The following is a 12,893-nucleotide window of genomic DNA, read 5'->3' as shown; positions in this document are numbered from 1 at the left end:
CTTGGTGATGTAATGCTTGATGCCTTCCAATAGAGTGATAATAGGCTTCTTCCTATGCTCCAATATTATCTATTGAATGCTTCACACGTATTGTTCACTTGTAAGTCACACTTTTAATATGATCTAAATTGTGATCTGCTCAAATGGCAAGTAGAGATATCTAACATATCTTTTCATGCATCCTCTTTCATTGCCTTCATCCTCAACATTGCCATTTCCCATGTTGGAACTGTTGTTGCCCTATCAACTGCCCACAACACTTCCGTTAATTCCAATCCAGGGTGTTTCTTCTTCCAATTGCCATATAAATGCTTCACACATAATATGGACTCCACATTGACACTGATGCCTTGAACAACTGGAACTAGTCCCTATCACATGCAAAATATGGATGATATGTAAATATCTAAATGCATAATATGTAAACAAGTAAATGCATAAGTACAAGTATACATGATTTACCTTTTGTTGATCTGATATAAATGCATAGGACCTCTGATTGTATCCTTCCAAATCATGCATAAGAAGGTCTAAAAACCATTGTCATGAATCCTTTGTTTCAGCTCAACTACAGCATATGCAATTGGAAAATTTTGGTTATTGTCATCCATCCCCACTGCTGCCATTAATTGTCCACCATAATCCCCTTTCATATGGAACATCAAATTGTACCATATGAAAGGGATAGGGGATCATGCAAATAGTATTTGCCACATCATTAATTGTCCACCAAATAGTACATGCCACATCATTAATGAATGGACACATAATCAAAATTGGATAGAGGATCATGCAAATTCAAACGCAATCAAATTTCAAGGACCAAAATCGCAGATTTTGTAATAGGGGGACCAATTGTTTAAAACACACAAACTAGGAGAACCAAAAATGCATTTAAACCTATATCGTATTTGAAAATTAAAAAAAAAAAAATTTGATGCCTTTTGAAAATAATGATATACGACTTAGATTATTGTATATGCGATACTTATTATATCATTGTTATAATGTAATTCTACCAAACAATATCCAACTTAGATGATTGTAAAAGCATTAAATTTTTTTATTCATATCAACTTGATTAACAATTTTGATTAATATATAATTATATTAATAAATATTTTTGGATGAGATATATATATTTATACAGATGTTAGAGGCAACTATTTTTTGAGTTAATATATAGTTTTTTTTTTATATTAGTTGTTACTTTTTGAACACAACAATGATATATAGTTTTATTTATTTTAGCTACAAATAATTTTAGGATTAATATATAATTATATTAAATGTTTTGATTAATATACAATTATATATATATATATATATATATATATATATATATATATATATATATATATATATATATATATATATATATATATATATATATATATATATATATATATATATATAATTATATTAAAAAATTATTAATATAAAATTATTTTCAATTGTTTATAATTATTTTAAAAATGTATTAAATATTAAATTTTTAATTTTTAGCATGAATTAAATTCTGTGAGGACTATAGAAATTATAATTAAAGACTATAGAAAATAATTATTCTAATTCATTAATTTTATTGAGTCAAAATTAAATAATTATGACTAATTAATGAGTTAAATAAGTTAAATTATATATGATTTTATTTTTAAAATTAATTTTTATTTATTTATTCAATTCATGAATTAAACTTAAAAGAATAATTATTGAATAAAATTTTGATCTAATTTAATTAGACTCTATTTATTGTGGAAAATTCTTTTGCTTCTAGAAAGAAAAAAAAAGTGGGAAATAAATGTTTCAGAATCATAGAACAAATTTGTGATGATATAAATGTTTTTTAATATCAAAAAAATTAAAAACTATTGATTATTTTGGTCTAGTAATTTAATCATAGTTTGTCTTATTTTTTAATTGATTTTATAATTTGAAATTTAAAAAGGTTTTGTTATTTTCACATAAGTTCTCATATCAAGTTCCTTGAAAGAAAAATTTGTAGAATTGTGTTTATGTTGATGAAAATAAAAGATAAACACGCCCAGTGGGACTCGAACCCACAATCGCTTGATTAGAAGTCAAGCGCCTTATCCATTAGGCCATGGGCGCTTCTCATGTTGGTATAAATTTCAATAACAATTTAGCTTCAAATGTGATTTTATGTTTGGATTAAATTAGCATTGTTAGTTGTCTTGCGATAGTTAAGAACGGGGAGCTAGCAGTATCAACACAGGTTGATTTGCACCTTATAAATAGAAAAGTTAGTCAAATATACTGTAATTTTTAACATGTTTAAATGATGCTATCTTTTTATAAATTTGATGAAACTGCATTGCAACATTAGTTAAGAGAAGTAAGAGATTGAAGCCTTTGTAAATCGTTGGATACTATACCACTGAGATTCTTGTGAGAGAGATCGAGATTCTCCATGGTTCCGACCGAGTTGCATTTGATTCCGGTCCAATTACAATGAGGTGACTCCAACTTCCTATCCTGAAGAGTGTTTAAAGGATCAACAAGACCAGATTTTATCGAAAGCAAAGTCGATACTTCATTATTTGAACTAGCAGAAAAACTATAAGAGAAACAAAAAAAGATAATGTAACAGTTTAAGGCATCTTTTCTAATATATTTGATTTTTTTGTTCATCCACTTCAATATGAGTTCTCAGCTGCAGATATACACTAAAGGTAGTTTGCTTATGTACTGTTTGGTCCACATTCTGCATTAAGTTTCCAACTCATATGCACATATCTTTGAAGGACATACATACCAAGTTGGATATGAATGGTTACTTGAATATTTGTAAAAATTTCGAAATATTTTAGCGTAACTTGCAACCTACTCCTTTGAATGCTGGCCTGTATGTGGATTAGGCCTTGGGGGTTTTAAATAGAGAAATTGACCGCCGGACGTCACATTTGTCGGAAAGTATCTTTCAATAAAAAACCATGAGTTATGGTTATGTTTGAACTTTAATGTACTGAACAGAAGCATTTTGATTAGGACACATTTGCAATTTCCCCACTATCTTTGTGATAAAAAATAGGAAGAGAATAATGTAGAAGCCTAAATTCTCATCACCATCCACGTGGTTCAAAGAATAACGTTTCCGATCAAGGTCATAATTATTATCAAATTATAATTTCTTGGAGTATTTTTTCCCCTCAGTATATATATATATATATATATATATATATATATCCTAATTAATTTGACTATGGTCTAAAGCCGATTTATCCATTCTATCAAACAAAAAATAATATGATGATCCTGACTTTTTTTTATTAAATGGTCAATAAATTGAGACGTTTTAATTTTGGTTCATATTTAAATTTAATTGATTAGGGTAAAGTATTTTAGAAAGTCATTCAAAAAGGTTATCAATAAAGTCAAATTCAAGTTAGTTGATTAGGGTACTGAAGAGATGGACATCGACACATCCATTTCCATCCATGACAATAATCATGGTATCAATTTTTAATTTAAGTTTAATTGTAATTATGGCCCTTTTGTTTTCAATTATTTTTATTTTTGGTTTCTGGAATTCTGATCCTTCTATTTTCATTTTTTTTTTACTTTTTGTTACCTCTATTTTAAAATTTAGAATTTTGGTTTTCCTTTTTTTATTTTCTTTTTATTTTTGATCCCCTAAAAATTAATTTCAAATTCAAAAAGAGATTAAAATCCAAAATAAAACTTAAAATAGGAAGATAAAAAATAAAATAAAATATGAAAATTTGAATGATGAAACACCCTTATTCTTTTGGGAAGACCATTTCCCTTGTTAACAAGAAGATCATGAAGAGTAAAGAAGAGTTGGAACAAAATTTGAGTGAAAAAGATAAACATGAATTGGTAAGAGAATGTATCATAAGTGGACCTCTCCTCCCAATTGAGGCCAGGATGGAAAACTTTGAAACCTTGGAGATTTCAATTGAATTGGTATAATCCAATTACTCATCCATAAAGAGACCACCTGAGTTGGAATTTAGACAGCTCTCTGCTAACTTACAATACGCCGACCTAGAGGCATGATAGAATTTTCATGTGATAATTGCAACTGATATGTCTGATGAGTAAAGATGTCAACTTCTGACACGTCTAAAAAAGAACAAGAAGGCTATTGCTTGGCAAATGTCTAACATAAAGGGATCAACCATACAATTTATATGGATAGAATATTGTCAAAAGACAATTCCAAAAATGGTATAGAAAGTCAAAGAAGATTGAATCTTATCACGAAGGATGTGATTAAGAAGGAGATAATCAAATGGTTGGATGCATGGATTATCTATCTTGTTTCTGATAGCGTGTGGGTGAGTCCTATTCAATGTGCTCCAAAGAAAGGTGACGTGATTGTGATTGAGAATGAGAAGAATGTACTAATACTTTCAAGAGTTGTTACTGGTTGGAGAATTTGCATGGGTTATAGAAAGTTAAACAAAACTACAAGGAAATACCATTTTCCTCTTCCATTTGTTGATCAAATGCTAGATAGGCTAGTTGGAAAGGAATTTTATTGTTTTCTTTATGTATATTCAAGCTATAATAAATATGAAATAGCTCCTGAATACCAAGAGAAAATAACGTTTATGGAATATTTCGTTTAGAAGGATGTCATTTGGACTATATAATTCTCCTGCAATATTCCAAAGATGCATGATAGGCATCTTTTCTGATTTTATAGAATGCTCCATGGAAGTGTTTATGGATGATTTTTTCAGTATTTGGATAATCATTTCAAAGATGCTTGGATAACCTAGAGTTGATGTTAACAAGATATGAAGAGAGTTATTTGGTGCTGAATCGGGAGAATGTCATTTCATGGTTAAGGAAGGAATAGTCCTAGGACACAAATTTCTGAGATAGGATTAGAGGTGGATCAAGCCAAAATTGAAGTGATTGAAAAGTTACCCCCGCTTTCCAACATCAAGGGCATAAGAAGTTTTCTTAGTCATGCTAGTTTTTATAGGAGGTTCATAAATGATTTTTCAAATTTTAAAAAACCTCAATGTCAGCTCCTGCAACATGATGCGTCATATATCTTTAGTGTTGAATGTGAACAAGCTTTCAATGCTTTAAAAAAGGTACAATCTTCACCAATTATGAAGGCACCTGATTGGTCAACCATTTGAGTTCATGTGTTATGCAAATGACTTTGCCATTAGAGTTGTTCTTGGGCAAAGGTATGATAAGGTGTTCCACACCATTTATTATGCTAGAAAGACATTAATATAAGTCAATATTAATTATACAACCACTGAAAAGGAGTTGTTGCTTGTTGTCTTTTCATTTGACAACTTTAGATCTTACTTGGTAGGCACTAAGGTTGTAGTTTACACTGACCACGCAAAAATTAAATATCTCAAATGTGAGATACTAAAACACCAATTAAATATCTCACTGAATATCATAGGGGGTGGTAATTTGCCTAAGAGAAATAGAATCAGCAACATCATTAATTCAGGTAAAGCAAATATCTTTTTCATTCAAGAGTCAAAATGGATGGAGGTTGATTCTTCTATCATTAGAAGCTTGTGGAGAAATCATGAGGTAGGGTGGTCTTATAGTAGCTCATTAGGTCAATCAGGAGGTATAATCACTATGTGGAACGAGGGTTCTGCTAGGCCTATTTCTTCTTTCAAAGGGGAAGGTTATCTTGAGTTAAAATTGGCTTGGAAGAGTGATATTTATTATGCGGTTAATGTTTATTCTGCGTGTGGTATCAGTTTGAAGAGGAAAATATGGAGTGAATTGATCAAGCTTAAGAGGAAGTTATCAGATGGTTTATGGATAATGGGAGGTGACTTTAATGTGATTTTCAGTTTCTTCTAAAAGAAAGGGGCAGACTCTAGTTAGCAGAATTTCAGAGTAGAGGGAATTCAAAGCTTTCATTAATGAATTAAACATGATTGATCTGTCTGTATCAGGTAATTGTTTTAGCTGGTTCAGTGGAGACGGAAAAACCATGAGCAGGTTAGATAGGTTTTTGTTGAATGATTCAATCATAGGCATATGGGGTGTGATAGGCCAGTTAATTGGCAAGAGGGATATTTCTAATCATTGTCCGATTTGGCTGAAGATTTGTTCTATCAACTGAGGGCCTAATATTTTAAATCTAATAACTGTTAGTTTGAAAATTTAGAGTTTCTTAAGTTTATCAAAACAGAGTGGAAAGAGATTGTTGTATAAGTAAGCAGGGATTACATTATTAAATAAAAATTCAAAGTGTTGAAGGAGAGACTTAGAAGATGGAATAAAGATGTTTTTGGGTGGCACAATCTCAAAGTAGATGAAGAAGTGGAGATTATTAATGAGGTAGATAATCAGTTGATCTTTTGTGATGAAAATGATGTGAAGGAGTTAGTAGATATACGTTCAAAAGCGTGTAAGTCGATGTGGAGGAATTTATTCATCAAAGATAATATGTTACTCCAAAAAACTATGGTTAAGTGGAATCGGGATGGCGATCTAAATTTGAAATTTTTTCACAAATTGATCAAGGGGAGAGTTAGGAGGAAATATATTGCAATGGTTAAAACTGAAAAATGGTATGGTGGACTCAGTTGAGGATATTAAGGAAGCAATCATAAGTTTTTTTAAAAACAAGTTTGCAGAACCAGAATCGAGCAGACCATTGTTGGAAGGTTGCTCTTTCAAAACCTTGTTTGTGACTGAAGCAGAGTATTTTGAGGCCCCTTTTTCAGAGGACGAAATCAAATCAGCGGTTTGGAGCTGTGATGGAGCAAAAAGCTCGGGACCGGATGGCTTCACTTTTGTGTTCGTTAAGAAGTGTTGGTTTATTTTGAAGGAAGATATAATTTCGTTTGTGAAGGATTTTCATCGACATGCTTACCTTCCTAAAGTTGTCACATCTTCATTTCTGGCTCTTATTCCCAAGGTAGCTCATCCCATCAATCTTGGTGAATATAGGCCCATATGTTTGGTTGGAAGTTTGTATAAAATCTTGGCAAAGTTGTTGGCAGCTAGGTTGAAAAGGCTTATTGGTGGTCTCATTTCACAATGTCAGTCTGCTTTTGTTCCTGGTATGCAATTGTTTGATGGAGTTTTAATCGCTAACGAAATTATAGACAAAGTTACTAGGGATAAAAAAGAATGTGTTTTTTTCAAAATCGATTTCAAAAAATCATATGATTGTGTTAACTAGGGATAAAAAGGAATGTATTTTCAAGTGTCATTTATCTATATTGCTAAACGGTATCCCTATAAAGGATTTTGAAGTGGAAAGAGGATTAAGACAGGGAGATCCTTTATCTCCTTTTATTTTCATTATTGTCACCTAAGGTTTTTCTTACTTGATCAAAAAGGTTGTTGTAGTGGGTGATTTCAAGGTGTTTCGTGTTGATGAGGATACTTCAGTTGAAATTATACAATTTACCGACGATACTTTGATTATAGGAGAAAGTGGTTGGAAGAATCTTTAGAGTATTAAAGTCATTTTGAGGGGTTTTGATCTCGTATCGGGGTTGAGGGTGAACTTCCATATGAGCATGCTTATTGGTATTAATCTGAGTAGTCATTTTCCTTTGGTAGCATCTAATTTTCTATCTTGCAAGATTGAAAATTCCTCCTTTAGTTTCTTGGGTATTCCTATTGGATGTAACCCTAGAAGAATTAAAACATGGTATCCGATTGTTGACATGTTCAAATCTAAGTTGACTCTTCAGAGAGGTAGATTTTTGTCTTTGGCGGGAAGAATCACGTTTATCAATTCTATTATGCCCACCCTCCCTATGTTTTTATTTTCTTTCTATAAAGCCTCAGTGAGTATTTTGAAAGATATTGACAAGATTAGGAAACCGTTTCTTTGGGGAGGATCTGATGGTAAGTCAAAAATTCATTGGGTGAAGTGAGAAATATTGTGTAGTTCAAAAGAGAAGGACGGTCTCGGCATCAAAAGCTTAGAGGAATTTAATCTTGCTATTTTGTCTAAGTGGAAGTTGAGGATTCTAGAGGATAAGAAGTCGTTATGGAAGAAGGTACTCAAAGCGAGATATGGAGCCATTGAGCATCAAGTTCTGTCGGAAAATATTACATAGAGGGCATCAACTTCATCTTGGTGTAAGGACTTGATCAAGAGTGATGCAACAACAACTGATCTCGTTTTTGCAAGTTCAATCGGTTATAAGTTGGGAGAAGAAAAATCCATTCTCTTTTTTGTCTGCTTCTTGGTACTATTCTTCTCCTTTTGCTGAAATGTTTCATGACCTGTTTGCTAGTAGCAGAAAAAAGATGCTTTTGTGAATTCTTTGGGGTTCTGACGCGAAGGGGTGTGGAATTGGGGAGATATAGGAGTCCCTCTATTATTGCAGGATTTAGTTTCGGACAACATTCGGTCTTTGAAGGTTTTGTTAGCAGTGGTATTTCCTATCATGGGGTCGAATGATAATATTAGCTGGAACACTGACAAATCTACAATTTATTGTGTTAGGGAGGCTTATCAGTTGATGTTGCACAATAGAGTGCATGATCTGCTGTCAATTGATCCAGAAAAAGCGTTCAGTTTCTTATGAAAGATCAAAGTGCCAGCGAGAATTTTATCTTTTTGATGGAAACTGTTTTGGAATAGAATTGCCAGAAGGACCAATTATTCAAGAGAGGTTTATGCAAAATTGATAGATCTCTTATTCTTTGTAATGATGTGGAAGAAGACTTGAAGCATCTTCTCTTTGTGTGTTCAATTTCTTTGTCTGTTTGGGAAAGGGTGGGTGATTTGTGTGGTTTTATTAGCTCTTATGATGGGTGTTATTGTAATCTCTTTGTGGAGTTGTGCGGTTTGGGTAATAACAAAGATGGAAATTGGAAATTGGGAGCCATTTGGATGTCGGTTGTTTGCTGTCTTTTGAAGGTTATGAATGAGAATTTTTTTAACAATGAGACATGTAACATTGATGATATTTGTTGGAACATTAAATTTTATGCTTGGAAATGATCTTGCATAGGAAATTTTCTTATTCCAACTCTAATTTCTTTGCTTTTTGCATGAATCTTTTTAGATGCTTAAATTAGTTTTGTTTGATAGAAAATTTCTCTAATTGTTTTTTGGATTGTTATGTGTTGAATAACCCTTGTATTCTCTTTAATATCAATTGCTTTTAGAAGAAAAAAATATAACTTTTTCATTTCTATATATATATATATATATATATATATATATATATATATATATATATATATATATATATATATATGTGTGTGTGTGTGTGTATTTTGGACTTTTTTCCCTAACTGCCCCATATCTGAAATTAATCTTCCATTATACTCCACTTTGAAAAAAAAATCTCAATCTACCCCCTTTTTCTTATTGGACTCGTCCATTCATTGGGTGAGTTCCTGAAGCCCATAATGCGTTGGGTAGGCTCGGTCATTCATTGACCGAGCTAGTGAAGGAAGTAATTTTTTTATTTTTTATTATTTTAAAAACTTTATTAAATAGTTTTCTAATTATTATTAAATAGTTTTTTAATTAAATATATATTTAATTAATATAATTAAATTTTTTTAAAATAATAATAATATTTTTATAAAAATATTTAAAATAAAATGTTAATAATAATAGTTTTTTATAATAATAATTGTTTTTCTAATATTGTTTTTTTAAAATATTATTAATAAAATGATTTTTTTTAAATATTAATAATAGAAATGATTTATTTTTTTAAGAATTACAATGAAAGAAATACATTTTATTGATATAATGGAAGGAATACATTTTATTTATAGTGACCGCCTGTTCCACATCTTGTGCCAACTTTTTTGCGTTTTCCCTTGCCCAAGTCTTCTTATCTTTGTCTTGCGGGAGACGGAGATGAGTTGGAAGACAATTCATCATGGGCGTCTTGTTGTTGATGTTGTTGTTGACTTTGATGTTGTTGTGATGTGTTTGGAGGCATATCCATACCGTCGAGTTCTTGAATGCGAAAAGAAGGCATATTCATTAGATGGTCATCGGTGAGGTTAAAGTTGGGTAGTGAATGTGTGGCTTGTGTGTAGGTTCTAGGTTAGGTGTGTTGGATAGGAGGATAATAGACATCATCAGGGTTGTATGTGGGAGTGGGATGTGCGAATATGGTGTTAGAAGGTTGGGGTTGAGAATGAGGGTTTGAGTATTCAAAGTTGGGTTGAGGAATTGGAGTGTATTGTATGGGCGGGCGTAGGTTGGTTTGTTGTTGATATTGTTGGTTGCAATAGTAGTTTGTTTGAGGGAATGGAGTGTGGGGATTATGGTGTTGGGTTGAGGTGGAATAAATTGTGTGTTGTTGTGTGGTCTGGGTGTGTTGGTAAGTTTGTTGAGCTGGGGATGATGATTGGTTATGTTATTGTAGGGGTGATGTTGTTTGTTGGGTTGAAGAAGCTACACGTTGACGGGGATCATTCAAAAACTGTGTCGGAGCAACGTGCATAAAAGGAATTGATAAAAACCAATTCATGTATTCTCTACCCGGCTTAGACTCACCAATTACCGAGTTTCCTTGTAACACCAAATGCCTTCTTCTTTTCCATTCTTTCAGCTCTTCTTTATTTAAATCTTGTCAATGTGTGTCCCAAGCTTGGACCATAGTCATGTTATGGTGTTCACTTAGACATCTTGGCTGAGACGGTATTTGTTGTTCAAATCCGAATTGGAGTTTGACTCGATCCGTCTGATGCATCTCAACGGTAAAGAAACATACCATATATGTTGTTGCACTCCAAACTCGGTTGTCATTATAATCAGGCACTGGATATTATATGTACGGCCTCCAAATAAACTTTTAAAAGAAATATAACTATTAGAATGTATAAAATAAATTTAAATAAGTTGAATATTATAATTAATCATTCTTACATCGTTTTCTTCCATGTGTTCTATTGCAACACGATACCCTCGTAGATGATGACGAGGATTATTTCCATAATTCATACCTTGTTTGGACCATCTTGCATATTAAAAAAAATACATTAAAGCAACGTATAAATAATTTTGAGAAATATAAATTGCATTTAAATGAAAATCGTTACCTTAATGCATAAGGATGTGATGGAACCTCGTTACTAACCGGGGATAACAAGGGTATGCGTGTGAATGCCCATACAATTAGTAATACAACACATCCTCCTATGCTCTTGACTCTTTTATGGGTTGCCTTGCACATATGTCTATATAGTGTCGCCAGACAAGCAGAACCCCAACTGTATGTATTACATTTTTCAAGGTCTCCTACTAAAGGTAACCAAGAAGAATGCAACAAATTGTGACTCTTATCTGGCATTAAAAAAGTAGCAATTAAAAGTAAAATATAAATTTTTGCATGAAGAATATTTTCTGCCTCGGTCGGGTTAGGGTTATTTTTGAGTTGTGTTAATACTGCTTCTAACCAAACTATTTTGACAGAAGCCCCATTTTTATCCGAAGTTGTTGGTTCGATGCCCAAATTCTCCATGTAAACATCATTGGTTACGTTTGTTGGGCCATTAATAGCTTTACCATGGATTCGGAGACCGAGTAACATACTCACATCCTCTAGTGTAATAGTACATTCACCTGTTGGTAAATGAAAGGTATGTGTCTCCGGTCTCCATCTCTCTAACAATGCAACAATTAGTTTAGAGTCTACTTTTAGACTTGCAATCTTAGCCACATTTGCAAAACCGGCTAGTTCCAAATACGGTATTATAACCGCACTTGGTTGAATATATGTATGCAAATGGACCCGAAACCTACCGTCTTGCTGAAATTAAAATAAAAAATGGTAATGAATATTTGATGTGATATTTACATATTGAATTTGTGAAATAGATTTGAAAGAGACTTACGTATTCGGCAATGTTTGTCGTCGTCCCACGGTGTGATTCGCCCATCCATAACTAAGACATTTTGGATTTGAAGATAGTGAATATTTGTAGAGAGTAAATATTTGAAGAAAGTAAGTATTTGTGAAATAGAAATTGTAGGTAGATGATGAGAAGGAATTGTAGAGGTAAGGATTATTTATAGTAGTAAAATATAATAAATATATTGGTTTGAATTTTAATGGGTGATTGGACAATGCATGGAATGCATGCAAAAAAATTTGGTAAGGAATCCTGCAAGAAGAGATTCCCACGCTGATGAGAAATTTCACTGCCCAAAAGCCTACTTTCAGACTCGTCACTTTGATGGACGAGTTAAGCTTTGGTATGTATGAGCTCGTCGAATGGAATGACGAGGTAATTCATTTTCCGTATGGGCTCGTCCAATGGAATGACGAGTTTATTCTTTTAGGGTTATGGCTCGCCCAAGGAATGGAAGAGCTAGTACAACCTAGGGATCACGCTTTCTCTCTCTTCCTATTAAATGAATATCTGCATGTGATTTGTATATGGTTTGGTTTACTATAAATACCATTAACATCTTCATTCATTCTCACCAATCCAAATCTTCTACATTCATATCTCCTAAATCAAATCAAATATTCAACATCCATGGCTCAAAGAAATTTAATTGTGTCTATCCATTTCGAAGGGTCCCTTTTCACAGATCCAAGTGAGGGATTCTCATTTTGCAATAAGAATTTGCATATGTTCAAAATCCACATCAACTCCGACTTCCATCATTTAAAAGACCGTATTGAAAAAAGTTACAACGTTATGTTGAAGACATCATTTATCGCCATCCATTATTTAATGGAGACGATAATACCGTCTTTTACATAATGACACCCATTGAGACCAAAGAAGATGTCAAGTCGATGTTTCAATGTCATGTAACATTATCTCAATTACCCACCATTGAGATATATGTTCGTCTAGTCGAAAATCTTGAAGAACAACCGAGTCAGAATGAAGATGTTGAAGAACAACCGACTCACAACGAAAATCTTTGCGTAAGGGCAACTCAAGGTGGA

At 32.5% G+C, this 12,893-nt stretch overlaps 1 non-coding gene across 1 annotated transcript; it reads right to left on the bottom strand.

Annotated features, from left to right (window-relative positions):
* Nucleotides 1-2,039: 2,039 nt before the first annotated feature.
* On the bottom strand, nt 2,040-2,112 carry TRNAR-UCU (transfer RNA arginine (anticodon UCU)). Its single transcript has one exon. It is a non-coding gene; the product is annotated as a tRNA-Arg (tRNA).
* Between the last annotated feature and the right edge of the window lie 10,781 nt (nt 2,113-12,893).

This window comes from Lathyrus oleraceus, chromosome 5, assembly GCF_024323335.1.
Source record: "Lathyrus oleraceus cultivar Zhongwan6 chromosome 5, CAAS_Psat_ZW6_1.0, whole genome shotgun sequence".
NCBI lineage: Eukaryota > Viridiplantae > Streptophyta > Magnoliopsida > Fabales > Fabaceae > Lathyrus > Lathyrus oleraceus.
This window is presented reverse-complemented; position numbering and strand designations above follow the sequence as displayed.